Source organism: Castor canadensis, chromosome 3, assembly GCF_047511655.1.
Source record: "Castor canadensis chromosome 3, mCasCan1.hap1v2, whole genome shotgun sequence".
In the NCBI taxonomy this organism is placed as follows: Eukaryota; Metazoa; Chordata; class Mammalia; order Rodentia; family Castoridae; genus Castor; species Castor canadensis.
In genome coordinates this window covers 163,604,487-163,626,499 of record NC_133388.1, presented here as the reverse complement: position 1 = coordinate 163,626,499, position 22,013 = coordinate 163,604,487, and positions in this window count along the sequence as shown.

Here is a 22,013-nt window from a genome sequence, read left to right as displayed (position 1 = left end):
AAACCACGTACCTATGAGCAGTCACTCTCTATTTTTCTCTCCCTGAAGCTCTTAGAAACCACTAATCTACCAGGCATACTGGCTCATGCTTATAGTCCCAGTTATTCAGAAAGTGAAGACTAGAAGGATTGTGGCTCAAGGCCAGCCCCAGCAAAAAAATAGTGAGACCCCATCTCAACAAACAATCCCAGGTTGGTGGTTCACACCTATACTCCCAGTATAGGGGAAGAATTGGCAGGAGGATTTCAGTCAAGACAAGTCATGGATAAAAGTGAGAAAAATAATTAAAAATTATTATTTGAAAAATAATTAAAGCAAAAAAGGGCAGGAACATGGTTCAAGTGGTAGAGCCCAGTCATTCCCTATACTGCTGAGAGACAGAGAGAGAGAGAGAGAAAGAGAGAGAGAGAGAGAGAGAGAGAGGAGAAGATAAGTAAGAAAGAAAGAAAAGGAAAGGAAAGAAAAAGAAAAATATAAGTTTCATGGCTACAACCTTCAAGAACTCTGGGGCATGATCAAGAGACCAAACTTAAGAACACACGGGATGGAAGAAAGAGCCAAAATACAAACTAAAGGCATCAAAATCCTATTTAATGAAATTATAGCAGAAGTCTTGGGAAGGATATAGAGACTCTCATGTACAGGAGACATTAAGGACCCCAATAGATGTGACTCAAAAGAACCTCCCGGCCAATATTATAATTAAAATGGCAAGACTATAGAAGAAAGAAATGATATTGAAAACTGCAAGGGAAAATGCCAGCTTACATACAATGGTAAAACAATAAGTATCACCTCAGACCTCTCAGCAGAAACTCTGAAAGCCAGGAAAGCATGGATAATCTATTTCAAGTTCTGAAAAAAAATAACTGCCAACCAAGATTATATTATCCAGCAAAGTTATCCTTCAAATCCAATGGAGAGATAAAGACCTTCCAAGATAATTGTAAGCTAAAGCAGTTCATGTCAATCAAGCCTGCATTGCAGAAAATGTTTAAGGAAAAGTACATGAGAACCTAGAAAAGAATAAATTTTAAGAGCACAATAAATGAACACAAGAGAAATAGGAAAGAATCAAACATGTTCAATTCAGTAAACCCAAAGATAAACAAGGGCAAAATAAAAGAACAAACAAAACTGAAATCAACCTGGGAAAGAACCAAAGAACTACAGGAAACAGTAAATACTGCTCAATCATAACCCTAAATGTAAATGGTCTTTACTCTGCAATCAAAAGACATAGACTTTTGATTGAATTAAAAAACAGGATCTAACTATTTGTTTTCTACAAGAAACACACCTCAGAGGCAATGACACATCAACTGAAAGTTAAAGGAAATGTCAAATTCCTGCACATGCATTATGCAGCTCAGTTGATATAAAGAAGCTACCAGTCAGTCCTGTGTACTATCAGTGTGTTTCAATCATTGTGTGCTGAGCCAAGTGTTTTCCTGATGTTAATTTTGTGAAAATCTTCCTGCCCAGAAGCAAATGTTACCCCAAAAACAAGGTAAAAGTTATATTAATTCTCCCAAGCTAAAAAGGCACATAACATACTCAATTTAAGTGATAAAGTGAAAAATTTTAGATTTGCTCATAACCCAGAGGACTTGTATATACCATGCCTTGCAATAAAGGGATGAAAATTTTGCAGTAAGTTCATAGCAAGTGCATCAGGAAAGAAAAGCAGAAGCAAACACATAAGAACTGCAATGCAAAACTCTTTAATACCTGTATACAGCCCTATGAGTGAAAATTTTGAATTATTTAATTCAAATTTTGAGAAGAAGTAAAAAAGCTTGTGCTAATTCATTGGCTTTTTAAGACTGGAATCTTACAGAATAGTAATCAAGTTTATACAAACAGGCTCAGCTGCAATAATATTGCGAGTCAGCAGAGATTTTAGTTTAATTAAATTTGTTTATTTTTTGGTGGTACTGGGAGTTGAACTCAGGGCCTCACACATTGTTAGGATGGCACTCTACCACTTGATCCACTCCACCAGCCATTTTTTTTTACACTGGTTCTTTTTGAGATAGGGTCTCACATTATGCTCAGGCCAGCCTGGACCTGAATCCTTCTATTTGTATGTCCCAGATAGCTGGGATAACAGGTGTGTGCCACCAAGCCTGCCTTTGGTTGAGATCCTCCTGATCGCTGCCTTCCAAGTGGCTAGGATTACAGGTTTTAGCCACCACTTGTAGCCTAACTTTACTTTTAATTAACAAATTAATTAAAAATGGATCTTTAAAAAGTAGATGGTTAAAGCAGTAATGGCATAAGAAAACCAAGTTAATGCAATGGGATTTCCCTGAGTGCATCAATTCCCTGCTGTTGTATGGGACCGGCCAACTGGCTGAGCCCTGACAGAAGCATTGCTTCATTAGGCTAAACATTGGCTTTTAGCATCATTCAATTTCAAGTACTTAATTGACACATTTAAGTTAAACTTGAGAGCTGACTACATTGGTATTTCATGGTTTACTCTCTCCCCTTCTATGCTAGATTTAGCATTTTATGAAGAGTATTTCTGCCATCTCTTCCCTCTCTACCTTTCATAGTGAATGGGTTTCTTAAGGCTTAAATAAAAATTCAAGAGGAATGATTTTGAAGCTCATTTCTTTGGAGAGATAGGAGAAATTGGGGATTCCTTTCTCCGAGTTTGCACTTAAATTTCTTAGCATGGCAGGCTCTCTATCTCCGTCCTCACTTGGCTCAGATGTTTTTCACTGTGTTTACCTGTCTTCACCTTTGTAATTATCTAGGGAAAGATATTTGTACTGGGGCAGGGTGGAGGGTGCTCCTTAAAATACAGAACCATCACCATCTTCTCCAAGCCTGTTCATTTCTGTCTGTTAGAAAAACACATTTTGCTTTTGTTTTGAGGGAGAGCCAGGCAGGCTTATTGTTCAGATCGGAAGGGGAATGAGGTCATCTCTCATCTGACTACAGTAATTGTTCAGGAATGTATTGATATGGTTTCCTCCAGCTGGGTTTGCTTTCCCTGAGAACTGCTGATGTGGGCAGGGGCACCCTTGCCTCGACATGTCTGTACTCACAGGAAACCTCTGCTTCTCCTTCTCCCCTAGTCCTGACTTTTTTCCCTGTTCCTCCTCCATTTCCTATACCTGTGCTGGGCTGTGTCCCATCAGGATTTAGTAATAAATCAAAGAACACTTTTTTTTTTTTTTTGGCTGGTTTTAGAAGAAAGGAATTTATTTAAAAAGTCAGGGCCTACACTTTGAACCACTCCATCAGCTCTTTTTGTGTTAGGTTTTTTGAGATAGGGTCTTGCAGACTATTTGCCTTGGCTGGCTTCGAACTGTGATTCTCCTGATCTCTGCCTCCTGTGTAGCTAGGATTACAGGCGTGAGCCACTGGTGCCCAGCAGAACTTAATTTTTTTTTTTAAATAAGTGTTTACAGAACTTATGGAAGGGTTGCAGGGACAGGTTCTGGACAAGCACTAACACACCCCCTCCAAGCTGGCTAGTCCAAGGAACTGCTGTAAAACAAGAGAAGAAAAACTTGATCTTAGTTAAAACTTTTGCTATGAATTTGTCACTGATTAACTATATGAATCCTCATAAGTGCTTTATTAAGTTAACTTGGGGAAAAAAAAAACCTAATCTTTGTTTTAGGCCAGCACAGCAAGGTCTATAGATCAATTGCACTGATACAAATGCTAAAGCTTTGTGCCCCAACTCCACCCATAATGAACAGAAGTTTTGGGGTGAAGTCCAAGAATCTATTTTCACAAGCTTTTCAGGTGATTCTAATGTAGTCAGAGTGACTGAATTAGTCCACTTTTCTTTCTTTGTAAAGAAAAGGTTTATTTTTGCCTACGGTTCTGGAGGTGCAAGATTTAGGGGCTTCATCTGGTGATGGCATTGTTACTGGCAGTCCTGAGGTGATGCAGAACAGAACATGGCAAGAGAACATGCGTGTGTCTCTTCAGGCCTCTCTTCCTCTTATGAAGCCAGCAGGATTCAATAGTGGGGACTCCACTGTAATGATTTTATCTAATCTAGATATAGTAGTTGGATTAAGTTTACACCTTCTTAATGCTTTACAATGGGAATTAAATTTCAACACATGAAGCCTTAGGACACTTGAATCATAGCCGAACTATAGCAGTGACCGAGTGTCCTGGTTCGCCCAGGACCATTGAAAACAATTTCTGGGACACTGGCCTTTTATTACTAAAACCAGAAGAGTCTTGAACAAGCCAGGACAAATTGGTCCCCTCAGATGCTTGGGAAATAGTCTTAGACCATCTGTGAAGGCACTTGTTGATGGAGGCTGAAAAGTTTGTGAGTCATAGGTATGAGGTACAGTATCACTGAAGCAATGTGACAGTGAAGTTCTGTTCACTCAAAATAACTTCAGTCAAAATAGCAAAATGCTCATTTTTGGGAACCACTTAAGAGAGAAGGTGCCAAAATTCTGAACTGAATGACTTTCCACAGTGACATCTGACAAGTTGAGAAAGCCTGAGTTGCTGTTGAATTTTTCAGAAGTCATACATTCAATTGGACCATGTTTTTTCTATAGGTGAAGTTTCATCTTAACCCTTCCATTCTGCCTGGTGACATAAATCATTCCCAGGCAGTTTATAGTAAGCTTAGGTCAGAGTTTTTTCACTCAATTCAAGATTTTATTATTCTAGTCACCGCCCCTTCTTCCCCATTTAAATTCCTGGGATCTTTCACAGAGTCATAGTATTGGGGTAGGGATGGAAGGAGAGGCATCTGTCCCTGCTGGCATTTGTGCCAAGGTACATCCTCCCAGCAGGACACTTCTAGAACATCAGGGTTCTCCATCTGGTCTCCCATAGTTGGTCTAGGTAGGTCAACAACATCTCAGTCTCAAGCTTTATACCTATTGTCTCCTCCCAACTACCTCTGAGACCCTCATAATGGAGAGTGAAGGGTCTAGGATACTGTGAAGGCTCTTCCACAATACCGTGGGGTCACAGGAAGTCTCAGAGTGCCTCAGGCTCTGCCTCCCCGATGTAAGCTATGACCTCCATTTTGTATTTGTCACCAAGCAGCTCTGGGGAGGTCCTGTGAGGTTGTTACCTTCTGGATCGTCATGAGGGAGCAGGGCACAGAACTTCTCTGCCTTTTGATTCCTCTGACCAGACTGAGGTTTCTGGTACCTCTCTGGAGGACTAGGTGATAAACCTTGGCAGAGGAATCCATTTCTAGACCTACAAGATCCATTTCCTCCCCACTTCATTTCTGTTCCTTTCCTTTTCCTTCAGTCCAAAGGATGTTTATCACATCTGGGGTGAGAACTTGCTGTAGCATAATCAAGGATTATTGTCAATTTATATTTATGGTATCAACTTTATGCCTTGGTTTTTGCAAAGATGTAGCAGAGTCTGCTATTTTCAACCCTACATATCTTCTCTCTTTCTGCTTTTGTTAACAGAGTGCTGATTTTATTTAAACCAGCCATATATTCTACTAAAAGGTTGTATTTTCCTGGCTTCCTTGACACTAGGCATGGCCATATATCTACATTTTGGAGAATGAACTGTGAGCCTAAGTGCTGTGTGGGATATCTGACTCAGAGGGAAGGGATTCTCCTTGCCTTTTCTTAGTTCCGTTGTCCTTCGATTGGATATAATGGCTGGAGTTCTAGCAATCATCTTGTACCAGGACGTAATCTTGAGATTGCAAGCCAACCTAGGATGGAACTGAAACACAAATGGAGGCTGAATCTCTGACCGTGCCCAGCTCTAGCCCATCTACCAAACCTTTTACAAGACAACTACTCTATTCAAGGCTTTTCCTTTTCTGTTTTAGTAGCTATAACAAAGGATTTGGCTTTGGTTTTATCTCAATCTATTTGTTGTAGTGAGTTTCAAAGGCCTACATGGAAGCTCAAAAGCTAAAAATAGAGCCCATTTGTTTCTTTGCATTTATATTGTAACAACCCTTTCTGAGAGCCATAAGGAGGAATTCTCTTGCTTCCTGAAAGAGCAGAGAGAAAGAAGCAAATGCTAATATTTCTAAATGTTCTATCATCATACATGGAGTTTTTCTCAGCAGTTACCATGCCTTGGATTATAGTCTGGAATTTAGGGATTTAAAGCCCTCAACCTAAGAGAGGCCATACAGAGATACCAAAAATTATCACTATAGTTGATATTTGAAAGCTATACAGGAGTTTGAAACATGACAGCAAGTAACACCCTGAACTGTATCTCCCACCTCCTACACCTGAGAACTTCCCCCACAGTTGAAGGATCATATTTCTTTGTATCTCACTGAATTTTACAATGTGCCCTTAGTGAACATTGGCTTGTTGGGTTGGCCCTTCAATGACTTGGAGGTCAGTAAGGTCATGAATTACTTACTGCTCCTCCTTGTGGATGATTATACTAAATTCTATTTCTTCTTGGGGGAGTGATTTTTTTTTTTATCATGGTAAGTAAGTTAAATTTCCTGAAATAGGTATATGCCATAGGGCATGTCTTTCTCAACTGTATGTTAGTGCAAGGTTGTGACTTAATTTGGTTACTGAATTTGATGGTAGAGACAATGATTTATCTTCACAATCTAGAGAAGTAGAATCAAATCCATTAAAAATTCATCAAGGCTTGTGTTCTATCCATACGAATATGTCCCCATTTGACACCCCAGTCTTCTTTTATTACTCATAAGCTATAATGTTAAGTTTGTATGTATTTGAAAAGATTGATCTTTGATCAAATACCACAGGCATGACCACATTGACAAAGAGGCCATGTGACTTGTATTTTTCAGGTCCGTCTTGATTTGTTTGCTTATATTCCATTCCATAAATAATATAACATCATTCACAGGATCATAAAGTGTAACCCCAACTGAACTCAAATACAGAATTGCAACAAGGAAAATCAAGACCAGACTAAAAAATAAAATATAAATACATAGGACACAGAACACCAAGCTGGCAATTGTTTCTTATTTGGGATTTCAGAGAGCGAAGACAGAAGGAGAGGCACAGTAAGTCACAAAATTCTTATTAATTAGAAAAAGGAAGCGGACCACTTCATCAGGAGAAATGTCTTTTGTCCCAACACCAAATTCTTAAAGGCGTTTATCATTGGGACTTAACAGGTGTCCCTAAGCTGAAGACTGACGGAAGACTGGAGGAAATCGTGACTCATTTTCTTTTACTTTAAACCAAAGTCAAGGAAGTAATACTCAGTAATAAAATTCAGTGATTGATTTCTCAAGTTGATGTTTTAGGGAACAATGTTCTGAAAAATATTAATAGGAATGCCATTCATTAAAAAATATGCTCCATGCTCAAATATGTTTAGGAACTACTGAATTAATCAAAAGCAGGTTTCTTTGGAGGAATTTTCAGAAACGTTGACATGTGGGTATGCCTTGCGGTACTCTACAAAAAGGAAATGTACAACTCTGTGCCTAGTATTTACTTCACTGTGAAAGCTTTTCTTCTGAAGTTTGCCCATTAACAAGCCTGGAGTTCTATGGCATGGTTTGGGAAGGATGAAGCCATGGTAAACTGATACAAATATAAGAAGAAGATAGTGTAGATGTTTTTTGCAGTTAAAGCTATGTGTGGTAGTGTGTGACTGTAATCCCAGCTCCTCAGGAAGCAGAGATAGGATGATCACAGTTCAAGTCCAGCCCAGGCAAAAAGTTAGCAAGACCCTATCTCAAAAACAAGCTGAACATGGTGGCACAGGCCTGTGGGTCCCAAGTACTCAGAAAGTAGAGGTAGGAGGATAGCAGTCTGAAGTTAGCCAGAGCAAAATTATAAGACCCTGTTTGAAAAACAAACTAAAAGCAAAAGGACTGGGGACGTAACTCAAATGGTAAAGCTCTTGCCTAGCAAGCATGAGACCCAGGACCGCTGAAACCAAACAACAACAACAAACAGTGCTGGCGTCGGGCAGATCTGGACACAAGTCTTGTTTCTACTGGTCACATAGCTTTGGAAAAATTACCCAGACTCTCTGAGCTTCAGTTTCATAAAGTGAAGCACACAATTATAAATGTGTTTGGTTCAAGGAACAAAACATTTATCAGAATGACTTGGGATTTAATTTTTCTGATATAAAGGGTTCAGGGTTAAGCCATCCATGGCCAAAGCAGGTGTTGGTGGACTTGAGTCCAGACTCTCTCTGTTTTGACATGTTTAGCACAGGAGCCTCTGTCTTCACACTGTTACCTTATGTTTACAAAATGCCTCTGCACCCTCATTTCACCTCTTAATTTCAGTCTTAAAGGAGGAAGAAACAGAGGTACATTGTTTTTGAGTAGCTAATTCACAGGGGAATTATCCCCACAGGGGAATAACTGAAGACTTATTTTGAGAATTATTTTGAGATAATGAAAATTGAGTGCTCAACACAGTTATTAATATGCATACGTAGCCTGGGATTTAGTAAGCTTAGCATTATGAAACCTACAAGGGCTAAGAACTATCATTCTTCTGCCAATGAGCAATAAATATCACTTGTCAGTGGGGCTTTTGATAGAAGCAAAAGATCAGACGATCTGCTGCCCTCTCTCGCGAGACTCTGGAATGTATGCAGGTAGAGATGCTGTGTGAGAGCAAATGATCCAGAGCCAGATGCAGGAAGACGAGCATCTCATTGCACCTATGAACAACATGTCAAAGAAGAGGCCTAGCCTACCTCTGCATGGAGCTTGCAACAGGGTTCCTAGGTCAGAAGATGACTAGGAAGCAATTTTGATGGCAAAGCTTGATCAAGACCAATCAGTTTCTATGTCATAGAATGTAGTCAAAATGATTTGGGCAGTCTCAATTCTACATGTCTGTCCCATTGCCAGACTGAGGACGTAAGTAAATATCCTGACTGTTAGGCTATAAACTGCAGTGGCTTTATGGAGATAACATTTTGCAGTATCAGCAAACAGGTTCATATTGCGTATTTACCATGAATCCAACATTGCTTTGTAGTCAGGGGGAAGTGATTAATACTTTTTTTGAGTTGTTTTGAGAATTATTAAGACAAATATCACTCATCTTAGGAAAAATTAATTGGCAATAAGAGATAAAAGACATAAAGGCATTGCAAAAATAGCTTGTACCAAACATTTTAAGTTAAGAATCCAGGTGAGTGTGGTGCGGAGAAGGAAGGCAATGACATTACTAAGGCTTAATCTGTGCCTATGAGGAGCCCACACTGCCCTACGTGCCTTCGTAGTGTGCCATCAATTCTAACTATATGATTTCCACCCCATATTTTCAACATCAACAGCTCACTGGGCAGGATTTCTTTGCATCCAGCACCGACACTTGGTCCTCCCATCACGTGTGTGGTGTAGGCACTGCCATTCTCATTCCCTAGTTGAGGACATGGAAGCTTAGCAAGATTACTGTAAACTAAGGAATCAGGGAACTGGGATTTGGATAAATATCCTCTACGCCTGAGTCCAGGTTTTTAGTCCACATGATATAGCATAAAAACTATACTTGTATTAAATAGCTTTTAGAAAATAACCTTAAGAAAACCTTAACCTGTTTTCTTGAAAAATCTGTGAGGTGAGAATTTATGAATTGAGCCTGCTCTGCTGAGAGGCAAAGGCTAAATGACCCAGGTTCACTTCCAGCTGTGTGATTGTTTTTTCTTGACTATAGTTCTGTATGTGCATCCTTAAAGGGGAGAGAAAGCAGTGTGATGAGTCATTCGCTGTGTGAGGCTAGCTCCTTATTCTTTAGTGCTAAGAGAAGAAAGACCTGACCCAGAATACCCAATTGTCAGACTTGCAGCTCAGCTGGTTCCCAACAAAGCTTCCATAAGTTTGTTACAAAGGCTATGACACATTGTACATCACCGATTTATCTAAAGCATCAGCTCACTTTCTTCCTCTCTATGCTCCCCAAACCTGTTCTTCCTCTCTCCTCTGCCCTTTTGAGTTCTTTGCTCCTCCTGCTCTCAACCTGTCCCAGAGTTTTTCTGGCATCGAGTTTATTACCAGAGAAGGTCACGGTGAGCCTGCTAAGAGCTAACACGGCTCATGAATCATGTTCTCACTCACGGGAGTTTGCTGTTTCCGGATGGCCTGGATGGCATCACCTTTCTTCATAGCTTTCATTTTGAGACACTTAGAAGGTAGTCTATAGGGCATTTCCAGATAGGTGGACAGAACCTATTTAACTTTTCGCCCAGAGGTTAGGAGGACTAGGTGAAGTACCTTGGATAAATTATCTTGTTTGCCAAAATAAAAGAATTCAAGTTAGCTTGTTCTGTTGGACCTTTTCAAGTGGTACTGTAAATTACTGAAAACTTGTGAATTTCCTGTTAATAGCCACCAGTAGTGAATAAACAGTATATGGAGCAGAATATCCAAGTTATTATATAAACTCAAAATGTCTAGAAGTTTAATATATAGATTCTATAGTATGGTGCCACTGGGTTTAAGTAAACAAACTATAGCACAGTGTCCAAGGAACTGGGATTTACGACACTTAGGATTATTCATCACAGAGCATTGAAATTTGAGCTCATCTTCTTTATTGTCTTCACTGATCAATACTAAATCTGCCTTCATTTTCATTCTAAACAGAAGGTCTGTCGAATTTGCCCTTTTTTCTCTAAAGGATCATCACCACCAAATATGAAAAAGGACAAGCACAAATACTTACTTAGAGCATACCTGCAGTGTACTATGCAATTTCATGTTTCATATATTCTAGCTGCCTACTTAATCATAACATAAGCTCCTCCAACTCTATCTCATCTTTAGTCTGAAGACCATTAGGTAATTTAGCCCAAATCACACAACCAGAAATCAAGAGTCAGGATTTGAATGGAATTCTGTCCGATACCAAAGCCTTGGTATTTCCTCTTTCCAGGGGCTCCACACTCCAGTTTTGTTAGAATCCCTGGAAATTTACCACTATTTTTATTTGTTATTGCTGCTAGAAATGTCATCAGCATTGCTCGCTTCAATGTGAATCCAGAACAGGAAACCGAGCAGACTCAAACCGCTTTCTCTCGGTCACCTCAGTAGAAAATGGAACTCTTGGCAGGTGAGTTAAGAGACTGTTCAGCCTGCAATGACTTGAATGATGGTGTCCCCTCCTGAATTCATGCTGAGACTTGATCTCCACTACGACAGCATGAAGAGGTGTGGACTTTGAGAGATGAGGTTTCTTACCTCTGTCTTCTAAACAAGTAACTGAAACAGAGTCCCCAAGGGAAGGGGAGCACTACTCAATAGCAGGCTTGGGGAAGGTGTCAGGAACAGTGAGGCCCGGGAAATGGTGTCACTTACTTTACTTTCTTGTACAGCCAGGTATCTTCTCAGATTAGTCATAGGGCTGCAGTGATCTCTTCTCTTGAGAGGTCTGATGCCAGAGGCAGGGACAAAAAAGGACTGATAGTCAACGGTGCAAATAAGATTGTATAGACATTCACTCATAGAGTGCAAGGAAAATGTGCTCCCCAAATTTGTGTCACCACATGATAAATTGCCATTTTCCCCAATATCTCAACATAAATTTTCCAACGACTCAATGTTACAACTTGATTTCCTAGAGCTTAGCATGCGTGGGGCCCTGGGTTTGATCCCAGCACCAAAAAAAAAAAAAAAAAAAAGACAACTTGATTTCCTAGAGAGAAAATTCAAATTTGCAACTACCAGAAACATGATAGATCATAAATAGCAAATGAGTTGGACTATGGATGTTTTGAAGTAGCTGTAATTTTTTTTTAAAAAGGATTTTCTTTGGAAGTGATGGTCATTTAAACTCAACAGCAAGCAAAAACCTTTGAGAGCCACTGAGGGCAAAACTTAATTAATCAACTTTCCCAGTGTATTCTGCCACCTTGTGACTTCTCCTTCCCTTCAGTTACATAGTATGTTTCTGTTCCTGATCTTGGGTTTTGTTTGTTTTGTTTTGGAGCACCCATGAGACTGTAAGAAAACCACTAAGTAGAAAATGACCCTACAGACTGGAATGAGGCATGACACAGACAGAAGTCCAAACTCATGGACGTATGCCTCAGTAGAGGTGAATGTGGGTACATAAGGACAGAGGTCCAAATGCTCTCATCCCCCCACTCCTCCACCCCAGACTTTTGAACTTCCATAGGCAGATGTAACCCTTAGGAAAGGCAGGAACCCTAGGTCAACTGAGATTGTTTCTTTTTCTTTTTTTGATGAAACTAGGGTTTGAACTCAGGGTTTTGTGCTTACAAAACAGGCACCCTATAGCTTGAGCCACACCTCCAGTCCATTTTTTCTCTAGTTATTTTGGAGATATGGGGGTTGGTCTCTCAAACTATTTACCCAGATTGGCCTTGTATGGTGATCTTCTCAATCTCAGCCTTCCAAGTAGTTGGGATTACAAATGAGAGCCACCAGCACTTGGCCTGAGATTCTCTCTTTCACCTGGAAATTTAAAGACTAGAGTCTTTATAAAGCTTTGAGTTACACAACTCAAAACAGTTCTGTTACATTTCTTGAACACCTCACTCAGTCCATGGACTAATGCTGAGTATTAGCTTCAGAAACAAACCACTTTTCCATTTGAACTCAGAATGAACCCTTCATAGCCACTGCTCTGCTCTCTCCACAGTGGAAAACATACCTTTGGTGGAATTTAGAGGATGTCAAGTAAAGATCGAGAAATATCAAGTCTACTCCTTATCATCTCACTCTTCCGTGTAAACATTTGAAAACTTTTCACATCATATAATTTGTTTCTACTTTATGGTAAAAACATCTGTTGTAGGAATTGTGTTTTATTTCCAGGAAGCTATCTTTATAAACTCCAAGAAGTCTGAGAATGTTTAGCTTTGTTTTCTGTCTGAATTCTTGGGAAGTCCAGCATGGCACATCTCTAGATGGTACTCCAACTCCATCATCCTGTGCTTACAGCCTCCCTGCATTCTGTCCTGGTTGGGTGGAAGCTGAAGTTAGCAGGTAGCAACTGAGACAAGAAACAGGCTCCTCTCTCAAGGACCTAAAGATGATTTCCAAGAGGTGTCATTTACAAGGGCAGGGCTTCAGGGAGGGCACTTTGTGTTCAGGCTTCACAATGAGCAGCCTCTCCTGGGTTGTCACCTGGACTATCTAACCACATGGCCTGGTTGAGGGATCACATCCATCTTATCTTCTCCAAGCTAAATGTCCCTCTGGTTCCTTTGATGTCTAAGAGGCTGAGAGGTAAATTCCCAGAGCTCCAAATTAATAGTTCCATTGCCAAGACAGACGCCCGTACTGAATGCATGCTATCTGCAGGCCGCCAGGCTGCTGACTGATGGCTGTCTAGGAAGTTGACATCACAGGCCAGTTGCTATCAGTGTCCTGAGTTTAAAAAGTGGCTCAGAACTTCTAACTGTATGACATTATGCAAATTACATGACAACTCAATGTAAATTTTCCCATCAACAAACTAGGGATCATCATAGCATCCAACTCTGACAATAAAATAATGTGTTTGTATTACTCAGCATCCAGAAGGCATTCAACAAGTAATCTTTCCTTGTTCTTTTTCCTAAGCTAATATGGCTGAGTTTATCTATCTCAGTGGTGTGATTTCCCAATGACTAAAATGAACTCTTTTAAGGCATTTAATTATGGTCAGTAATAATAAAGTATTTGTCTCATGTTTTTCTGCTGACTTCCTTTCATGTCTTTCACATTGTATTTCAGCTGTCTGATTGGATTATTACATCATTCAGGGTTGTATCTCTGTCTAAAATTCTCTATATTCTTAAGACCTAAAAACACCCAGTAAATGCTTGATAAATGATTTTTAATTGAGCCATGGACATTGCTAATTCTATGTATACTTTCAATTTAATAAGCAGTTGTTAAGATAAAGCACGCTCAACATAACGTGCTATGGAGGTAAGGTCCTTGTGATAAAAGGAAGCAAATTAATCATTTACTATGAAACACATGAACTTCTATAACGTGGACACACTTGATACCGTAAATTGTTTGTGTAGAGGTGGGGCATTCAGGAGAGAGAGAGATTACATTTGATTAAGAGAACTAAGAAAAGTTTCATTGAGGATTGAGGTAGGTCTGGAACTGAACCTCAGTGCTTAGTGCACATTTGTGCCACAGGCACAGAAGACAGCTGTTTGCAGTACAGAATATGTGTGAGTTGGTGGGAGCTATAGAAGTCAGGGAGGCTTTGAAAAACAGTCAGACTGAGAAACTAGTAAAGTCAGGCAATGAGAACTACTAAGCTTGCAGAGCAGGGCAGTTTCAGATTTGATGGATGGGTATTCAGTGCCTCCCTTTCCAGGAGGCTCAGACAGGTGAAATGGCTTGTTGAAGTTCAAGTGGATTAAAAGTGGCAAGGCAGGATTTCAACTGAGGTCTCTTGGCTCTCAGATCAGCACCCTCACTGCACTATAGCTGCTCTGTGTGTGTGTGGAGCAGGCTGGACTGGGCTGCAGCTAAGATCCCAGCTAAGAAGCAATGAGGCTGTCTCCTTCACAGTCACCACTGAGTTACTGCCACAAATCTCAAACATAACGCCAGCTCCCGTATCCCCAATGAGAAAACCCGAAAATATTCACTCTAAACATAGAACTGACTGAAGGGTTGGAGAGAGCCAGATTTTAAAGGAAATATTTAGTAAGCCAGTCTTATTTGAGTCTAAGTCTTGAGGGCAGCCAGATCAAATTTGCATTTAGAAAGATAATTTTGTCAGCAGTGTGGCACCTGAATTGGAGGCAGAGATCTAGACTTGGTGACTTGAGCTAGGGTGGTGATTGTGAGACGTGAAGGGAAAAGACCGATGTGAGAGGCATTTGGGAAGTATATGACACAGGACTCAGTAACAGAAGGGACAGTCAAGGGTGCCCTTTCAGTTTCTTTTGAGCAGTTTGGTGGGCACTAGACCGTTGACGGTAAGGCGTAAGGCACATTGATGAGGATACATTCATAGCACTAGGAAATTAGAGTGGTATCAGGAAGGAAGAGATAGGCAAAAGGATGGGAGAGAAAGAACAAGCTAGCTGAATAAGGATGAACTGGCCAGGGGGTGCAGCTAAAGGGGGGGCATGTTGAGCTTAGTTCAGGGCACTTCTCTCCCACCCTTCCCCCACCATCTTAGATTTCAACTTGGCCTTGAGAGTTATTTGAGCAGTACTATCAAAGATAGTCTTTCCTTCTCTGATGATACAAGGAAAAGGAAAACATGGTAATTTCCTCTTAGGAAAAAATAAATCTTAGAAATGAACATATTTTATGGACACAGAAAAAAATGATCAGAATGAAAACATTCTTCCTTTGCAAACAAGAACAAACAAAGTCATTCATTGTAATCACTTCCATCTCAGCTGCTGTCACCGAAGGAGAAAGTGGTGAGATAGTCATTGATCAACTAGGCCTTGGTTGCTTGGGACTGTCATGTATTTAGCACTTAAAGTTCCTTATATTGGCATCCCTCCATGCTCACCGCATCAAGGAGTTAGATTTGAGTTATCCTGATTTTATTGCTGGTTTGCTATGAAAACCTGGGACTTTCCTAAGCAAGTTTCCTCATTTGTAGAATGAGAAGGAAGGACTTCTCCTTGTACATTCCCATGAAATTAAATAACATGCATTGCAAATGTGTATCTCCAGGCCTGACCACACCTCCCACTCCCGAGCTACAGGCTTGAATTTCCAACTGCCTACTTGACATCTCCATTCAGAAGTCTAATAAGGGGGTGTGGAAGGGAGAGGGTTGGGAGCAGGCGGTAGGGGAAGAAATGACCCAAACAATGTATGCACATGTGAATAATGAATAAAAAAAAAGAAGTCTAATAAGCATCAAACACCTTAACCCCCAAACAGAACTCTTAGCTGGACACAGTGATGCATACCTGTAATCCCAACACTTAGGTGACTGAGGCAGGAGGATCAAGGCCAACCTGGGACACATAGCAAGAGCCTGTCTCAAAAAACCAGACCTGCTGGGTGTGATGGCACACACACCTGCAATCCCACTTACTTGGGAGGCAAAGGTAGGAGGATCATGGTCTGAGGCTAGCCTGGGCAAATAAGACCCTACCTAAAAGACAAACTAAAAAAAAAAAAAACACGCAAAAGGACTGGGGCATGGCTCAAGTAGTACAACACTTGCCTAGCAAGCATGAAGCCCTGAGTTTAATCCCCAACACCACCAAAAATAAATAAAATCCAACAACTATAACAAAATAAAGCTCAAACATAAATCACAATTCTCTTTCAGTGTCAAAGGCTTTATATTATTTAAGTGTGTCCAGAAAGTCCTAGGATTATTGGAGACATTGTAAGGGATGGTTAGAGACAAAGCCATATTGTGATCAGGTTCTCCAAGCTGTGTTTTAAGAGGATGTCTTCTTTAAAGAGATTTAACAAGTGGTCACAGAATATACATATCTGAACATACAGACCTCCTGGATCAGGTAGGTGTTTCTGGACTCGCCACACTGCTGGAACTAGGTATTCTCTCTTCCAAAGAAGAGCATTGCCTATTTGAGGACAGGTTCTGGACAATTCATTGGTGCAGAAGAAAAATGTGAAGACCCAAATACATTGCTCTTCAGCTCCTCACCTGAGATTCCTTTATATTTAAATGCAGGTCTCTCTTGCTGATTATCAACTGGGACGAAACCATCCTGCAGTATATTTGCAAATAAAAGCTCTGTCCAGTTTAAAGGGACAACATAGTTTTAAGCCTCAAACCAACTAGAAGAGTTTTCTTCCTTTGAGTTATCCTGAGTAGGGTTTCTGCTCAGAGCTCATCCCTGTACCTTCGGAGGTTTTTTTGAGGATGTTTACTTTCTTCACCCCAGGGATGCTCAGGGTACACTTTGTATTGGAAAAGAAGTGCTTATCTTGAAAAACAACATTTTGTGGTATGTAAGAACAAAGTACTTAAATAAAGAGCAGGCTTCTGGTGCATTCATCCTCGAGAGCTGAATTTTAGATGTCAGGTCTTGCTTGTGTCCTGAATCTTTCAAAGCTGGATCACAGGTCAATAATAAACAACCTTGTGTTTCATATGGTAGGGATGGTGATGAGTGCTTTACCTGTGTATCCTTACTAAGTCTAGGAGGTACTGTGAGCCCCACTTTCCCCACAGGTAAACAGGAGCATGGAGAGAGGTAAGGGACTTGCACAAAGTGAGTACGTGGTAAAGCTGGCCATGAAACCCACAGACTTGATTCAAGATGACCAGATGACCTCATGGTATTTTTGCTGCACAGGTTCAAGTTATCCTCTTGCCTTAACCTCCTGAATATCAGGGACTATAGGCTGGCATGTCATTTTTCTTTGGGGACCCCGCCAGCTTAGCCCCTCTCTCTTGCTGGAGAAAAGAGAAGTGATTACTGCAGTAGATCCATCATGGTTAGGTTTGCAATACATCTTACAAAGACCCCAAAATTTATTAGTATTACCTTCAAGAGAATTTTAATATTATGGCATAACACAAAGGATTGCTATGCTCTGTTGCTTTTAGGAAGAAAAGTTAAATGAAGGTGAAATTCTGCAGATTTGTATCTCGGGTGCTATAATTTATCTTCGATGGGCACAGACAAGGTGGAAGTGTTGAGATATTGATGTTATAATAAGAGCTGTGCAGTTACTTGCCTTACCTCATGACAAGAGAGAAATGAACATTTATCGATGCCTTACTCATGGCCCAATGGACAGATCATGGGGTTTTTTTCTTCTTTGTTTGTTTTTTTGGTGAGACTGGAGTCTGAACTCGGGGCTTCACACTTACAATACAGACGCTGTACAGCTTGAGCCACACCTCCAGTCCATTTTGGAGATGGGGTCTTGTGAACTGTTTGTCTGGGCAGTTCTTGAACCTGAATCCTCACAATCTCAGCCTCCAAAATAGCTAGGATTACAGGCATAAGGCACCATGCTCAGCTCTTTATAGACAGGCAGACGCAGGTTCAAACCCCAGCTGTGCTGCTTCCTAGCTGTGTGGCTGTGACCCTTTCAGTTTGTTTCTTCATATGTAAAATAGATTAAGTGAGGCTCACTTGCAGGGCTGTTTGATCCATCAGAGATAGTTTAAGAGACACCTAAGGTGGGACTTGGCGTTATGATATGACAGACACTGTACTATCTACATTTGTTATCTCACTTAATCCTCAAAATACAACCTGAAAAAGATGATGCTATTTTCACTGAAGGGAAGTGAGCCTGAGAGGATCCATGATGTTCCCAGGACACACACCTGGAAGATGTCAAGTGAGGATTTTGTTTCATGTACCTGAAATCTGTGCTATCTCTGTTTTTCTAATCCTCTGGCTGCCAGCCATCTGATGGCTGATTTGTCTACTAGAACACAAACTTGGAATAATGAAATAAAATTTAAAAGGCAAATAAATTCTCAACTGTCTCCCCAGCACACAGAAATGTTACGGCACATAGCTAGTCAGATCCAAAGAGGCAGTATTGTTTACACTTTTCTTTTTAAAGTAGAATTCTACCTGGAGAATTCTTATGTACACTTACCTTAGAAACTAAAACTGCAAATATCACTCTGGTAATAAATGCCTAGACTGCTGAGTTAAACTTGGGTGATCCATTGTCTGTTCATATCCAATCCTTTAAGAGTTCCCAAAAGAATTAAATATAAATTTTGTCTGGTACTGGCTTTTAGGGTCTCTCATGAAATATTGTTTGAAGTAAGTCACAATTCAATATTGCAGATATAGTGTAGGAGTTCATTGCAAGGGAGCCTGGAAACAGCATAGGAACTCACTACAAGGGAGCCTGGGCAATAAAGCCCAGTTTAGTGCTTAGGAATGAAGTGATAGAGGTTTCGCTGCCACACAGAGTGTCCAGTGGTCACTTGGATGTATGGCGTGGGAGCTGGGGATAGTGTATCTGGGATGTAAATCATTGAGGTCATGGGACTAGATGAAATTATGGACCATATTATGCTCACATGGATTAGATGAAATAGGGATTAAAATTGGGGTAAAATCTAAAGAGGAAAGGTTGAAAAGGAAATCTTGAGGAATATCAGAACTAAGGAGTAGTGAAAGGAACTGGCAAAGAGAGACTGATCAACAATAGAATCAGAAAGGTAAGGGTGGTCAGAAGGACAGTCACTAGAACTTTTATGAAGGACGTTGACAGAAGCTGATGCAAAGAGGTCAAGCAACATGAGGACTCATATATCACTGGCTTTGGCAATTGGAACATCCAGTGGTCCTAGAGAATACAACTTCTGTTTAATGAAATCTAATGGTAGAAGCTTGAGAAAGAAATGTGAAGTGATGAAATAAAACACAGAATTATTCATTGTCATCTAAAGATTTTTCTTCTGTTCCAACTAATTCTAGAATTTCAAGTAGTAAACTTATGCCAGGCATCATACTTCTTGGGGAAGAGTGAGGCATAGCACTTGACCATCTTACTGTAGGGTACACTTATTTTCTCTGGAATCCTTTCCTTACCAAGGGCAAGTGAGTCAGAGGCGGGCACACACATTCAAGGAGAGAAGTTCCACAGACAGAAAAACTCCACATAGCAAAAGTGTTTCGGCAAAACCAAATATAAGCAGTTAAAAAGGTTACCAGTCAGGAATATTGTCTATGAACTTTATGGTCTGTGTCCTGATTTCTCCTTTGTGGAAACATACCAATTATACTAGAGCCCACCAAGATGACCTGATTTTCCCTTAACTACCACTTTAAAGACCCTATCTCCAAATACAGTCACATTCTGCCTACTGGAATTTAGGATTTCAACATGAGTTTAGCCGTATACAGTTCAGTCCGTAACAGATGTATCATTCAAAAATGCAGTTGTTCAAAGAGTGTATACATTTTAAAATTTAGTAAGTTAGCCAAATTTCCATTGAAGAGTGGTAGACGATGTCACCTCACTTTGGCATAAGGATTATTTGGAGTTAAAGGCACTTTTAAAAAACATCCCAAGAAGAATGTTTTGATCTCTCCTTTTCTTCCTGAGATAAAGTTCCCATGTAAAAACTGCCCTCCCTATACCAGGATGAAAGAAATTTTATCATCAGAGACAAGGATGAGGGTATTCTGTACAAACATTGCTGAAATAAGTTCTCTTCTTTTAGATTTCCCATATATTTGAGTTACCTTTCAGTGGTTGCTTCTTTGTACAGCCTAATAAAAAGGTGTAGGGAGAATAGGTGCCCCAATTTCTAGCCCAAGTAATATTGCTTTGCAACAGGCTGCCATTTAGTTGTTCTGAGCACTGAGGCTTTGTGCAAGACTGCAGCAAAGCAAAGCCATCCTTCCCACAGACTAACGGTGTTTACCGAGATCTTCAAATTTTCTGATAAGAAGAAGCACATATTTCCTCTCTTGGTCTGGTTTGTTTCTGCCCTCTGCTGGCACCACATAAACTTAGAGCTGTATAAAATGGGAGTTTAGTGGGGAGGGAGAGGGGGGGACAGGACTTCTGCAAGCACAACTGCCAGTAAGCCATCCAACACTCCGTAAGTAACCCCTAATAAACTCATTTATTCATCAAGCTGGTCTTCTTTTAGCTATTCTTTGGTCTGTTGGTGCCCTCCCAATTTTCCCAGGCATTTCTTTTATGTTCACTGGGAAATTCATACAACAAAAGGCATTTAGGTTTTGACACTCTTTTGGTCATTTCTCTTTGAGGGCTCCCCTTGTTATATAAAACTTATACTAAATAAATTTGTATGATTTTCTACTATAAATCTGACTGATGCCAATTTAAATTTCATGCTTTGCAGGGGACCCTAAGAGGGTAGAGGTAAAGTTTTGCCTCCCTATGCCAGTCTAAGTGGTATTACTGATTTCATTTCAGCCAGCAATGTCTGAGATTATTTCTTTCCCACACCCTTCAATTTTTTTTAAAAATTTGCCGAATCAAGTGAAAAAGTGACATCTCTTTTTTTCAGTTTGCCTAATTACTGGTGAGGCTGAGACTCTTTTTATGCTTTTATTGGTCATTCAAATTTTCTCCTGCTGTTTGTAACATTTTCTCTATTTTTTCTTGGGTCATTTGTCTTTCTAGCTCATTTTTTTTTTTAAAGTGTGTGCTTATAACTCTGATGTATGTGCTAGAGATACCTCCATTTGTCTTTAAACTTGATTTAGGTACATTTTTGTCAGACAAGTCTTAAATTTTAATGTAGACACCTGTTTAAGGGCCTCACCTCTTGAGGACATTTTTCTCTACAGATAATTCCCTCACCACTCCACGATCAACCTCTCACTCTCTTCTTTTTTATTTCTTCTCTCTTTTTCCTTTTTTTGTTCTTTTTTAACCTCTCACTCTCTACAGAATCATTGCAATACATGAGAAACATACTCTAATATGTCACACTTTTTATAAATTCTTCTTGATCCTTCATCTTTGTCTAAAGACTAATCTCTATTTGCTTTGTTTCACAGCAAAATTTCTCAAAAGGGACATTTCCAATTCTCGAAAGAGAATTCTCAACTTCCTCCCTTCTTCCCCCTTTACCAGCCTGCCCAGTCTAGCCTCAGTAGCCATCCTTCCCCTGGAATTTTTCTAGTCAAGGTCACCAGTAATCTTGGTGCCAGTTACAGTCACATCTTTGTTCTTATATTCCTTAACATTTGGCCACATCCACTAGGACTGGCCATTTCTCCTTTCTGAAGCATTTTTCATGTCTTAGTGGCCTCTACCGATTCTTCCTCCATATCCTGAGGTTCTTGTGTCTCAGGACAAGTCCTGGCCTCCCTTTTCAGCTTCTGAGGTGAACTAATTCCCAAGCCATCTGGGTTGATGACTCCTAAATTCATATCCATCCCTGAGTGAGTTCTTGAACTCTAGAGTCATTCATTCAACTTCCTACTGGACGCCTCTGCTTGGGTATATCATACTTAATGAGTTCAAAATGGTTCTCTTGATTTGCACTGCCTCCAAAAAAAAACGAAACAAAAAAATCCCAACTTTTCTTACCCTATCTTCCTCTATTTTCCCATGAACTCTGTTACTTAAACCAGAACCTTAAGAATGACATTGATTGTTCCCTATCCTTCATTTCCATCTGTATCTTGATGCTTCTGTTTCC